This window comes from Rhynchophorus ferrugineus, unplaced genomic scaffold (genome assembly GCF_030347505.1).
Source record: "Rhynchophorus ferrugineus isolate W39M unplaced genomic scaffold, kcgeb_rfMv2 rfM1, whole genome shotgun sequence".
Classification (NCBI taxonomy): Eukaryota; Metazoa; Arthropoda; class Insecta; order Coleoptera; family Curculionidae; genus Rhynchophorus; species Rhynchophorus ferrugineus.
Window position 1 is genome coordinate 4,077,768 of NW_027472580.1, and position 12,198 is coordinate 4,089,965.

The 12,198-nt window shown below is 32.9% G+C and overlaps 1 protein-coding gene across 3 annotated transcripts in view; it reads right to left on the reverse strand.

Moving 5' to 3' along the window:
• Positions 1-12,198, reverse strand: part of LOC143202452 (uncharacterized) — an 81,921-nt gene that overhangs the window by 49,660 nt on the left and 20,063 nt on the right. The gene's annotated exons all lie outside the window — the stretch shown is intronic.

Genomic DNA, 12,198 nt, shown 5'->3' on the forward strand with positions numbered 1-12,198 from the left:
GAATAAATGATTGAAATTAACATGATATGGTGATTGTAGAATTTTTAATCTTTGCTGATTTACTACTTTCAAACCTGATCAATAAAATTCTATAGCTCTACCTTATACTAATCTCGTATTATGTAATATGTATAAAAATCAATCAAACCAAGATATTTCTTTCTCCGGTAGCAGATGTTGTTTGATCATGTGAAGCGTTTTTTATTAATATCTTCTTTTCAATTGGGACGATGACTAATTTTGAAAAACCATTTTAAAACATTCTAATGTATTTTTTACACGTAATATAGAAATTTTTTCTCCGCAAGCTAAGCGTTATAAAAAATGTAATGTTGTAGATGTTTGATTGTTTACAAATCTGAACTCACAATGTAGGCTCAAAACCATTAGTAAAATAGATTACTTAGAGAATAGATCAAAAAATGAAGTGTCAAGGAAATCTAAGATAGTACCCTGACACATAGATGGCGCTACTAGAATTAAATCGATATGTTTTTTTAGTTAGCCCTAACAAAAAAATCAACTTTTGTTATTGTAAAAAAATGGATAAAAAGGAATTTTGCATGTTGATAAAATATTGCTTTTTGGATGGAAAAAATACAGTTGAAGGAAAAACTTGGCTTGAAGCCGAGTTTCCGGACACTGCCCCAGGAAAATCCACGATCGAGGATTAATATGCTAAGTTTAGACTTTTGGTGAAATGAGCATCGTAGATGGTGAACGCATTTTACGCCCAAGAGTTTGTTAACGAGGAAAACATTAAAGAAATCCACAAAATGATTTTGAGTGGCCGTAAATTGAAACTAAAGATAATAACTAAAGATATCAACTGAATATATACGAATATTTGGGTATGAGAAAGCGCGGTGCAAAGGGGGTGCCGCGCGAGCTAACTTTTGACCAAAAACAACGACGACTTGCTGATTCGAAGCAGTGTTTGAAGATGATTAAGCATAATAAAACCGAGCTTTTGCATCGATATACACATGGCTCCATAATTTCACTTCCAAGTCCAATCGACAGTCATTCGAGTGGACTGCGCACGATGAACCCGCTCCAAAGCGTGGGAAAATGCAACAGTACTCTGGCAAGATTGTGGCGTCTGTAATTTGGGATGCGGATGGAATAATTTTCATTGACTTCTTTGAGCAAGGAAGGATCATCAACAGCGACTATTACATAGCATTATTGGACCCTTTGAAGGACCATTTGAAGAAAAACGGTCGCACTTGAAGAAAACTAAAGTGGTGCTTCACCGAGACAATGCACCGTGTCAAAAATCCATAAATTGGGCTACGAATTGCTTCCTCATCCACCGTATTTTCCAGATCTGTCCACCAGCGTTTATTTCCTGTTCTCAAATCTCAAAAGAATGTTCGTTGGGAAGAAATTTTCATCGAATGAATAGGTTATCGACGAAACTGAGGCCTATTTTGAAGCAAGGGACAAATCGTACTACAAAAATGGTATCGAAAATTTGGAAGGTCGCTATAATCAGGATATCACCTTTGAAGGGAATTATGTTGAATAAAAGAAACTATTTTCGCCAAAAAATATGTTTTACTATGGTAACTTTTTTACTAATTTTTTTTACTTAGTTTTTTTACTAATGTATAGAGTGACTTAAAACTAAGTACTTATCTAGGAAGACCTGTTAGCCCTTAGTCTACTAAAATAAATCTTTAGTAAGACCTTTCAGTATTTTTACCGTTTAGTGTACTTTTGTGTTGTGTTGTTCTGTTGTGAGTGTTTTAATTTCCTTTAGGATAGATGAAATCAGAAGGTCTCGGTTTAAATAACTGTTACTGTAGTACCTGGGTGTATCCACAATACTTGGATTTTGAAATGCTTGTTTTATGTTGATATTATTCCTCGAACAACGTCCCAATAACTTTGGTGCGTAAGTTTATATAGCCTTTAGTGTCTGCTTTTAATTCAAGTTCTTTTATTTTAGCACAAATATGATCCTAAGGTACTTAGTATTTTGTATATGGGATATTCATGTTAGTGTCATTCATATTTATTGGTATATGAACAGTTGGTTGGAGGTGATTTTAATATACACTAACTTACTCTCGTTGACTTTTATTCTCTATGTCTGGGTACATTTATTTATATTATTATTTGCGTGCTACAATTTTCTGCCTGCTTCTGGTAAGTCACACGTAAAAAATAGTTAAAGAACTGGACCCAAAACTTGCGATACACCTGCTTTTGTTTATTGTTGAGTACGCTTCTTCTTGTCTAATTCTAAATATCCTGGTTGAGAGGTGGTAGTTTAAGAGTTCAGTGCATTGCTTCGGTAATATAATTTCTGCCAGGCTTTATTCAAGGATTGCACATCATCAATAATATAACTGAAGCCAACATTTTTCTCTTCATGAGCTTTCAATAATATATGTGATCTACATCTGCCTGCTGTTGTTCATAAAATCAAACTGATGTAAATACTTTGGACATTACAAGTAGCACTAAAATAAGATTTTACTTCATTTTGTAATTAAACTAAAGATAAAAGGAAAATTTAGTCTTCATAAACTTGTAGTTTTAAATGACTTTAATCATTTTTTGTTAGTGTTATTAAGAGAACAAGAAGAACAGAAAGAAGTATTTAATATTACAGTCGTTTGTTTAAATATGATAAATTTATCACTAGTAAAATTTTAGTTAAAAAATACTTAGCCAGAAAAATAAACATATCAGAAAGAGTAACAGTCAAGCCAAGCTTTCACAACGAAATTGTTTTGGCTTAAAATTACGCTTTTCGACTCTGTTCCATTTTATTTTCTACTAATTAAGCATTACGTTTATGTTCTGTAGCCAAGCAAAACCTAATAAATTGCAAAATTGTTTTTACTTATCCTGCAAAATACGTTATTTATATAGAAATAAGGTCGGAACCATGAAACAATAAATAATGATATATTCGGTGTTTGATTTTGAAATAGAAAACAAGCGATTTGTAGATAGAGTTCCGTTGATTTTCATTTTGTCAAATTAATTGATAAATCTTTAAAACTGAAAGGATAATTATACATTTTAATAGTAGTATCCTTTGTAATTGATAGGTAAGAGGTCAATTGAAAAGTCCCCGGCCTACCATAGTAAAACACATTTTTGGCAAAATTGGTTTTTTACTCAACATAATTCCCTTCAAGGGTGATACACTGATTATAGTGACCCTCCAACTTTTCGTTGACATTTTTGTAGTACGATTTGTCCTTTGCTTCAAAATAGGCCTTAGTTTCGGCAATCACCTCTTCATCCGATGGAAATTTCTTCCAAACGAGCATTTTTTTGAGATCAGAAAACAGTCGCTGTAGGCCAGATCTGGAAAATACGATCGATGAGGAAACAATTCGAAGCCCCATTCATGGATTTTTGCCATTGTTTTTACTAACTTGTGACACGGCGCTTTTCTTGGGGAAGCAGCACATTTCTTTTTCTTCAAATGCGGCCGTTTTTCGGCGATTTCGTTTTTCAAACAGTCCAACAACGCTATGTAATCGCTGTTGATGGTCCTTCCTTTTTCATGGCAGTTAATTAAAATTATTCCATAACATCCCAAAATACAGACGCCATAACATTGCCAGCGGACTGTTGCGTTTTCCCACGCTTTGGGGAGGGTTGATCGTGTGCAGTCCACTCAGATGACTGCCGATTGGTCTTTGGAGTGCAATGATGGAGCCATATCTCATCCATTGTCAAATATCGATGCAAAAACTCGGGTTTATTACGCTTCAGCATCTTCAAGAACTGGTCCGAATCATCAACTCGTCGTTCTTTTTGGTCAAAAGTGAGCTCGCGCGGCACCCACTTTGCACAGAGGTTTCTCATACCCAAGTATTCGTGAATAATATGATGTACACGTCCAGTTGATATCTTTAGAGTGTCTGATATTTCATTCAATTTCAATTTATGGTCATTCAAAATCATTTTGAGGATCGTCTTACTGGTTTCGTCGTTAACAACCTGTTTTGGGCGTCCACTGGGTTCACCGTCTTCGGTGCTCATTTCACCTCGTCTAAACTTAGCATACCAATCCTTGATGGTTAGTTTTCCTGGGACAGTGTCCGGAAACTCGGCATCAAGACAAGGTTTTGCTTCAATTGTATTATTTCCCTTCAAAAAGCAATATATTGTCAACACGCGAAATTCCATTTTATCCATTTTTTTTCACAATAATAAAAGTTGCTTCACTCAAAATGCTATAATTCACAAACTAATGATCCGACAGCTGTCAAATTTATACACGCATCTTTTGAGGGTTAGGGCTAACTAAAAAACATATTGTTTTAATTCTAGTGTCTAGTGCCATAACAAAACATATAACAATTTTATTTACTCCAGCGCATATGTTAAAATATTTTTAACAAAATAATGTAACCGACTTCATAAACAAATATAGAACCCGCTAAAAATTAAAAAATAATCAAACTAATTATTTTAACACAAAGTAACATTTTAAATGAAATATGTACATAATAATCGTTCTAATAACTAAATCAAAATAGACAAAAGGCTTATTTAACCCATCTACTACTTGTATTTTATATTTTACTATATATACAATTTATTGTTCTACTATATACACAATTTAGCTTAATACCTACCTAAATCTATTTATCTATTTATAATATTATTTTAATACTACTTTAACTAACTAGTTTGAAGTCGGTGCCGAACCCAAACAGTAAAAATTATTTTAGATTTGTTTTATTACACAAAATTATATTACCATTTTTGTATTTTTTGGGCTTGTTAAACATATTTTATTTTTCTCTTTTTAGTGTTAGCTATGTACTCAATATATTACGCAGTTATTGTATTTAATATCACAATGGGTAGGCCAAGTAATGAACAATATAAATGTATATCAAAATAAAAAAACCATGGAAAATAAAGAGGTCTTCAGACCCCGTGGTCCGGTCTTAGCCTAGGTGATTTTACAAATCTTATAACTAAACAATAGCAAAATGTTACTGTCCTGCCGGGAATCGAACCCGCAACCTCCGTTTGGGAGCTAAACCCTTTAACCATTATACCATAAAAGCAGTTGTCTACAATATTTCTGCGAGGTCTTGTAGACTATAGTTAGGGCTTAAGAAGCAAACTGAATGCCTTTTGCACTGAAAGACTTCCGATTTTCCATCACTTCTGCTCATCAATAACATTATACACAAATATCTGATTATTTGAGATAAAAATATGTCAAAACTTTGTACGTGCCTTTGAAATATGAGCATTTCTCTGGATTTCCCTCCTTGCTCCAACAGATCCTGATTTGTTTCCAATGGGACCACCTCGGAAGGGCAATCTTTCGAATAAAAAAAGAATTTTGAAAATCGGCTCATAATTGAGGGGGAATTAAAAAAAAGTTACAGCCGAACATAGGACCTCCCCCTTTTTGGAAATCGGTTAAAAATTGATCCTAACTGTAAGCGCACCAAAGATATGAAATCAGATATTTACAAGATATTAATATTATTTATTGTCAAATTTTCCATATAGTCAAATTCCAATAGTCAAATATTCAATATTCAAATATTCAAATTTCAAGAGTGCCGCTTCTGACGTCTACACTACGCTACGCCACTGGTTGTATAAATTATTTATTGTAGCAATCTAGTTAATTAATAATAATAAGGTATTTGTTAATATTTTATGTTGCTAAGACTTTAAAATTACAAAATACTTATTCTACGATATATACTATGTTTCTAACATCTATGTCACTTTTCTTAATGGGTACATAATTTTCCTTATAACTTGAACAAGATCAAATAGTTTTATCCTCTTTAGCATTTTGCCTAAGTCATCATTATCTAGGAGCTGAAGAACCTCAACATTGATGTGCTGACAGACAGACAGGCTCTGTTGAACATGGAACAGGGCTGATATTTTTGGACTACTTGCTGCCTTATATTAATGATCCAGAATAAGATACTTCTTATTTTCAAATAATGTTGACGTTATCGGCAATAGTGACTGGATTTTGCCGGAAATATGATACATTTTTATAACACCGAATTTTTAGAAGAGAACACCGAATTTTTAGAAGAGAACACTAGCAATGATAATTCAATTTCGAAGTCCGAAAAATGTTCGAACGATATGAATCAAAAGCGGCACACAATATCTGTCACTTGATGGCCTCGTCACTATTTCCAGCCCGGAAGCTATATAGGCGATAATACATGACTAAATCGTAGTTACCCTGTGAAAGTGGAAGTTGTAATCTTTTTAAAATGCATTATTTTACTATTCACGCGTTTTATGTGGGATCAAATTATCTCAAATTACAACAAAGAGATGTAAAATTTTGATGACCATGGGTATATCAAATTATATAATGCTTAATATCCAGTTTATATTTTCTAAATCTAAATGAATATTCTCCGTAATAATATACTGTTTATTCCAGATTATTTTTTAAAAGAAAATACGTATGCATATTAGAAAATCAATTGATTTTATTGTTCCAGTTAAAACTAGGCTGGAATGCAGCAAAGACGGATCCTCATTTAATGAAGAACATGACCCAGTTATGCATCATGTAACGTTAGGTGATAGATTTATGTACTGCAGAGCCTTCTGAAGTGAATAAATAACGAAAATCTGGTTTTAAAATGTTTCTTTTTTTGTAAAATATAAATGTCTTACCAATGTTTCTATGTAATTCTTTCTCATCATATTGTATTCCCATTCAGGGGCTTCACAGAATAAGAATAAATAAATAAAATCATATTTCTATGTATTAATCGATTAGCGAAAATTTTATCTCCCTTTTTGAGCAAAGGGGGAGTACCGGGTGGTGTGAAATTTTGCCCGATTAAAGCTTATACTGGGAAATAATTTTTAGGTCCTACAAATAATTAAATTCCAATAAAACAAAATATGCCCAAATCAAGCAACCAGGAATACCGTCAGATAAGTGACACAAAACATATAAAGACATATTTTAGACTCTACTTTAATTGTAACAGGCCAACTCGCTCCATATGTTTTTAGTTAGCCCTAACCCTCAAAAGGTGCGTGTATAAATTTGACAGCCGTCGAATCATTAGTTTGTGAATTATAGCATTTGAGTGAGCAAACTTTTGTTATTTTGAAAAAAATGGATAAAATGGAATATCGCGTGTTGATAAAATATTGCTTTTTGAAGGGAAAAAATACAATTGAAGCAAACACTTGGCTTGATATCGAGTTTCCGGACACTGCTTCAAGAAAATCAACCATTAAGGATTGGTATGCTAAGTTTATACGTGGTGAAATGATTACTGAAGACGGTAAATGCAGTGGACGCCAAAATAATTTGTTACCGACGAAAACATTATGTTAAAAAATCCACAAAATGATGGTAAATGACCGTAAATTGAAAGTGAATGAAATAACAGACACTCTAAAGATATCAACTGAATATGTACAACATATCATTCACGAATATTTGGGTATGAGGAAGCTCTGCGCAAAGTGAGTGCCTCGCGAGCTCACTTTCGACCAAAAACAACGACGAGTTGATGATTCGGAGCAGTGTTTGAAGATGATCAAGCGTAATAAACCCGAGTTTTTGCATCAATATGTGACAATGGATGAAACATTTCTCCGTCATTTTACTCCAAAGCCCAATCGACAGTCATCCGAGTGGACCACACACGATGAACCCGCTCCAAAGCGTGGGAAAACGCAACAGTGGGCTAGCAAGATTATGGCGTCTGTATTTTGGGATGCGCATGGAATAATTTTTATTGACTACCTTGAAAAAGGAAGGACCATCAATAGAGACTACTACATAGCGTTATTCGACCGTTTTAAGGATGAAATCGCTGAAAAACGGCCGCATTTGGAGAAAGAGAAAGTGCTACTTCACCAATACATTGCACCGTGTCACAAGTCAGGGAAAACGATGGCAAAAATCCATGAATTGGGCTTGGAATTGCTTCCTCATCCATCGTATTCTCCATATCTGGTCCCCAGCGACTATTACCTGTTCTCAGATCTCAAAATAATGCTCGCTGGGAAGAAATTTTCGTCGAATGAAAAGGTGATCGCCGAAACTGAGGTCTATTTTGAAGCAAAGGACAAATCGTAGTAGAAAAATGGTATCGAAAAGTTGGAGGGTCGCTATAATCAATATATCACCCTTGAGGGGCATTATGTTGAATAAAAAAACTAATTTTGCCAAAAAATATGTTTTACTATGGTAGGCCGGAAACTCGCATCAAGCCAAGTTTTTGCTTCAACTGTATTTTTTCCCTTCAAGAATTAATATTTTATCAACAGGCGAAATTCCTTTTTGTCCCTTTTTTTCACAATAACGAAAGTTGTTTCACTCAAAATACTATAATTCACAAACTAATGTTCCGACAGCTGATCAAATTTATACAAGCATTTTTTGAGAGTTAGGGCTAACTTAAAACATATGGATTTAATTGTAGTGGCGCCATCTATGTATCAGGGACTTTTGAATTGACCTGTTAATTAATTTTGTATATCAAATGCATTTCTGATTTTATATTGAAAACATTGTTAAAACCATTTTTAGTAATGTTAAAATATTCTTTTAACATTATTCCCTTTTCTCTATTATGATATAAATATGATTATCTTAATAAATTATGGTCGAGTTTCAACTACAGGGCGATCACTTGTACTAATAAAACATTAGGATTTTTGATTGATATTAAACGTAGCTGTTGGGATTATCGCTTTATTTTTCTAATAACTAATAAAGAAAGAAGAAGAAGCAGTTATTAGAAGATTTTTAATCGATACATTGGCAAAAAATAAAGTTAAATTACTAAACTAAATTTTTGAAGTAAATTGATGGAAACGCCACGAATTCATTCGGACAGCTATTAACTATTTTTAACAATACTAGCGTTTTAAAATGTCTGGTATCAATTCGATTTAGTTTCACACACAAAAAAAATTAATTCTAATGAAAACAATACATCTAAATGGATAAGAGTTTCCTGTTTGATCGAAACCAACACCACCTAATCGATGTACTACACTTTATTATACATACATAAAATTTTCGAATAGCATCCGGTGCGTTTAACAACTCATTATCTTTAGTTTTATTTTATAATTGTTGATATACCGATGAATAAAAATACTTTTTAAATAAATAGATTACATGAAGATGAATCAGATGGTGCTAAATTTGGCAAATAATATCGATGTTTGAAAAGTTTGTATTTTAGTTAATTGATGTTTGGCCTACGGGGGACATACAAAATGATATGAACACCACACAAAATAATACATCTTGTTAGCCAACGTTAATCTGCGAAAGAAGCGAACCGGAAATACCAGCAATAAGAGTGAGCAAGGTCTGGTGAATACGGAAAATATGTTAAAATATCCCAATTGATTGTTTTGTAAAAATTCTTGCTAATTTTGAGAAATGAGGCTTTGTGTTATAGTGATTTAATGTTAAGTACGTAGATTATAAAAAAATGAAAATATTCGGATATAAAACCTTTTGTTCTTGCCCCCAAAATCAGCTTCTGCTAAGTTCAAAGTCAAATTCAAACATAACATTTTAAAACATTTATGTCTTGCCAGTATTCGCCTTGCTTGTTTATTAATGCAAGAACAACAGAACAGTAGTTATAGTTTTTTATTTGATTTTTAAATTAAGATTGTGCTAATTATGTCTAATATAAGATATAATTAATAAAAAAATATGTCTTATATTATTTACCTATTAAATCAAAAAATAATTCTCTTTTTGTTAGATTAACTTTGATCCTCAGTGAGCAATGATATCAATTGTTTCTTCTAATTTTCTAAGTACTTGATTCATTTAGTTACAAATTTAATTTAATTGCTTAATAAAATTAATTATTAAAACAATTTAATTACAAATTCATCATTATTTACAAAATCTGTTGAATACGATAATTGAACGGAGTAAAAAAACGAGGATTTGTATAAAATCCGATTAGATAGGAACTGAGTATTATTAGCATACACAATTTCTGACAACCAAAGTAATCAAAAACACCTCTTGTATCAGTTAGTGATATATACATGTTATATTTATTGTCCTTTTTCGATTTCTCCCTTTCTTTCTTCCTTTACTCCTTTTGCTCTATGGTTTTTCTCATCTTCGTCCTTGTTTCCCATATTCTCAATGTATTCATATATATATATATATATATATATATATATATATATATATATATATATATATATATATATATATATATATATATATTCTCACCAGTTCAGTTGTGTCCTTTTTATGTTTTCTTCTGCTGGTTCAGTATTGAGATCTTTTCTTATTTCTTTACTCCTTACGACAACCCTGATTCTTCTGAGATATTTCATTTCTGCTGCTTGTATCTTATGTTTAGATCTTTTTAACAATACCCACGTCTCTGAACCAAGAGCTAGCGTTGGTGTGTAAATTACATTGTGCACTTCTATTTTGGTTCATTCTCATCACTCGTTCATTTTCATATCCTGGTAGCCACCATTGCTCTCGATTTCTATACCCAGATACTTAAATTTATTTACTAGTTTCTATTCTTATACCTTACATTTGGATATTTATTACTTATTGCTCTTTTATCACCACGAATTTAGTTTATCTGTATCCATCTGTTTAAAATTTTCTGTAGATGTTCTGTTCAATCAGTTATTATTATCATATTAACTGCAAAATCTCCTATCGACATTTCTATTTTTTCCATATTTCTATACTATACATATTTCCGTTTTTTTTTCGGAAAAAAACTACGTAATTCTGAAGAAAATAGAAATAAATCATTTATTCAAAGTATTAGCCATTTCACTCTATACACCTTGCGCATTTTTCAGGTAATTTGTGGATTCTATTCCAAAAAAAAATACTGTTAAGCAAAACCATTCCAAACCAAACCAAACCATTCATTGAGCCATTTTCTAATTTCTTCGAAATTGGTCAAGTGCTGCTATGGAAATGCCTGTTCCATTAATGCGAATAGTTAATAGTCGGTCGGAGCAAGGTCTGGAGAGAACCACAGGTATGATAATATGTCCCGTCTAAATGTTTTCAACGCTTCCTTGACCGGTTTTGCGGTCAAGAAATCTGGATGTTTTTCGATCAATGTATGTTACCAGGTTTCAACAGTTCGTAATATACCACGCTACTCTGGTTTCATCAATCCAAGAGCAGTGTTCTGCGCATTATTTGGCCTTGGAGTAGATCGGCCAGCTTCGCTAGGTGACAACTATGTTTTTTGCCCTTAGGATTTCAAAATAAATGAACTTTTCATCACCCGTCACTATTCAACGCAGAAATTACTTCGGATCATACTTCTGAAACATCATTTTACAGACGATTTTTCAATCATTCAATTCATTCAATTAATGTGACACCCATCTTCCCGTCTTTCCACATTGCTCTTAATCAATCGCTAATCGTTTCTTGGGCCACATTTAACGCTTCTGCCGATTTGGGTAGTGTCTTCATCCAATAACTGTTGCAGTTTCGCATCTTCAAACGTTTTTGGTCAACCAGAAGCTTCTTTGTCTTAAAAATCGAAATCACCACTTTTGAGTGTTCGAGACCAGGACTATTTTTAAGGTTAGAATATGCTCACTATAAGCTTCTACTAGTAAACGATGACTTCTAGACTTTTTCCTTTAATTAAACAAGAAAAATAATGCGTGTCGTAAACGCACGTCTTCAGACATGAAACTTTCATTGCATACTCAAGCATAGCGACATGTGTTAGGAGATCTGGTAATTACCTTATCTGTCATACGTGTGGCTAATTCCTACCCAAACTACTATATTATCCAGAAGTTGCTCTTACGAAATATCTTTTGTTCCAGTTCGCAATGACACACAATCTACACAGCTGTAAAAGAGGAAGAAAATGGTGGTCAGAGATCACAAATAATAATATTATCGGTTTAAACAATAGATACTTGAATTGCTAGTAAAAATGGGCAAAAGTAACTTTATACATCTATTAAGAGAGACGATGAACTCAAATTTCGGTGTAATAACAGATATTAAAGTCCAAATTGACGGGGATAATTTTCGAATTCAAATAAAATTATTGCGCATGATGTTGCTGTTAAACAAATTACAATGTGGGCGGTAGCATAATTTCGTTACCATGTTAGAGACCGATAAATCTAAATTAAATTCTGGCCGATACGAAACAGTTGAGCGGGCCTTTTAACATCATATCC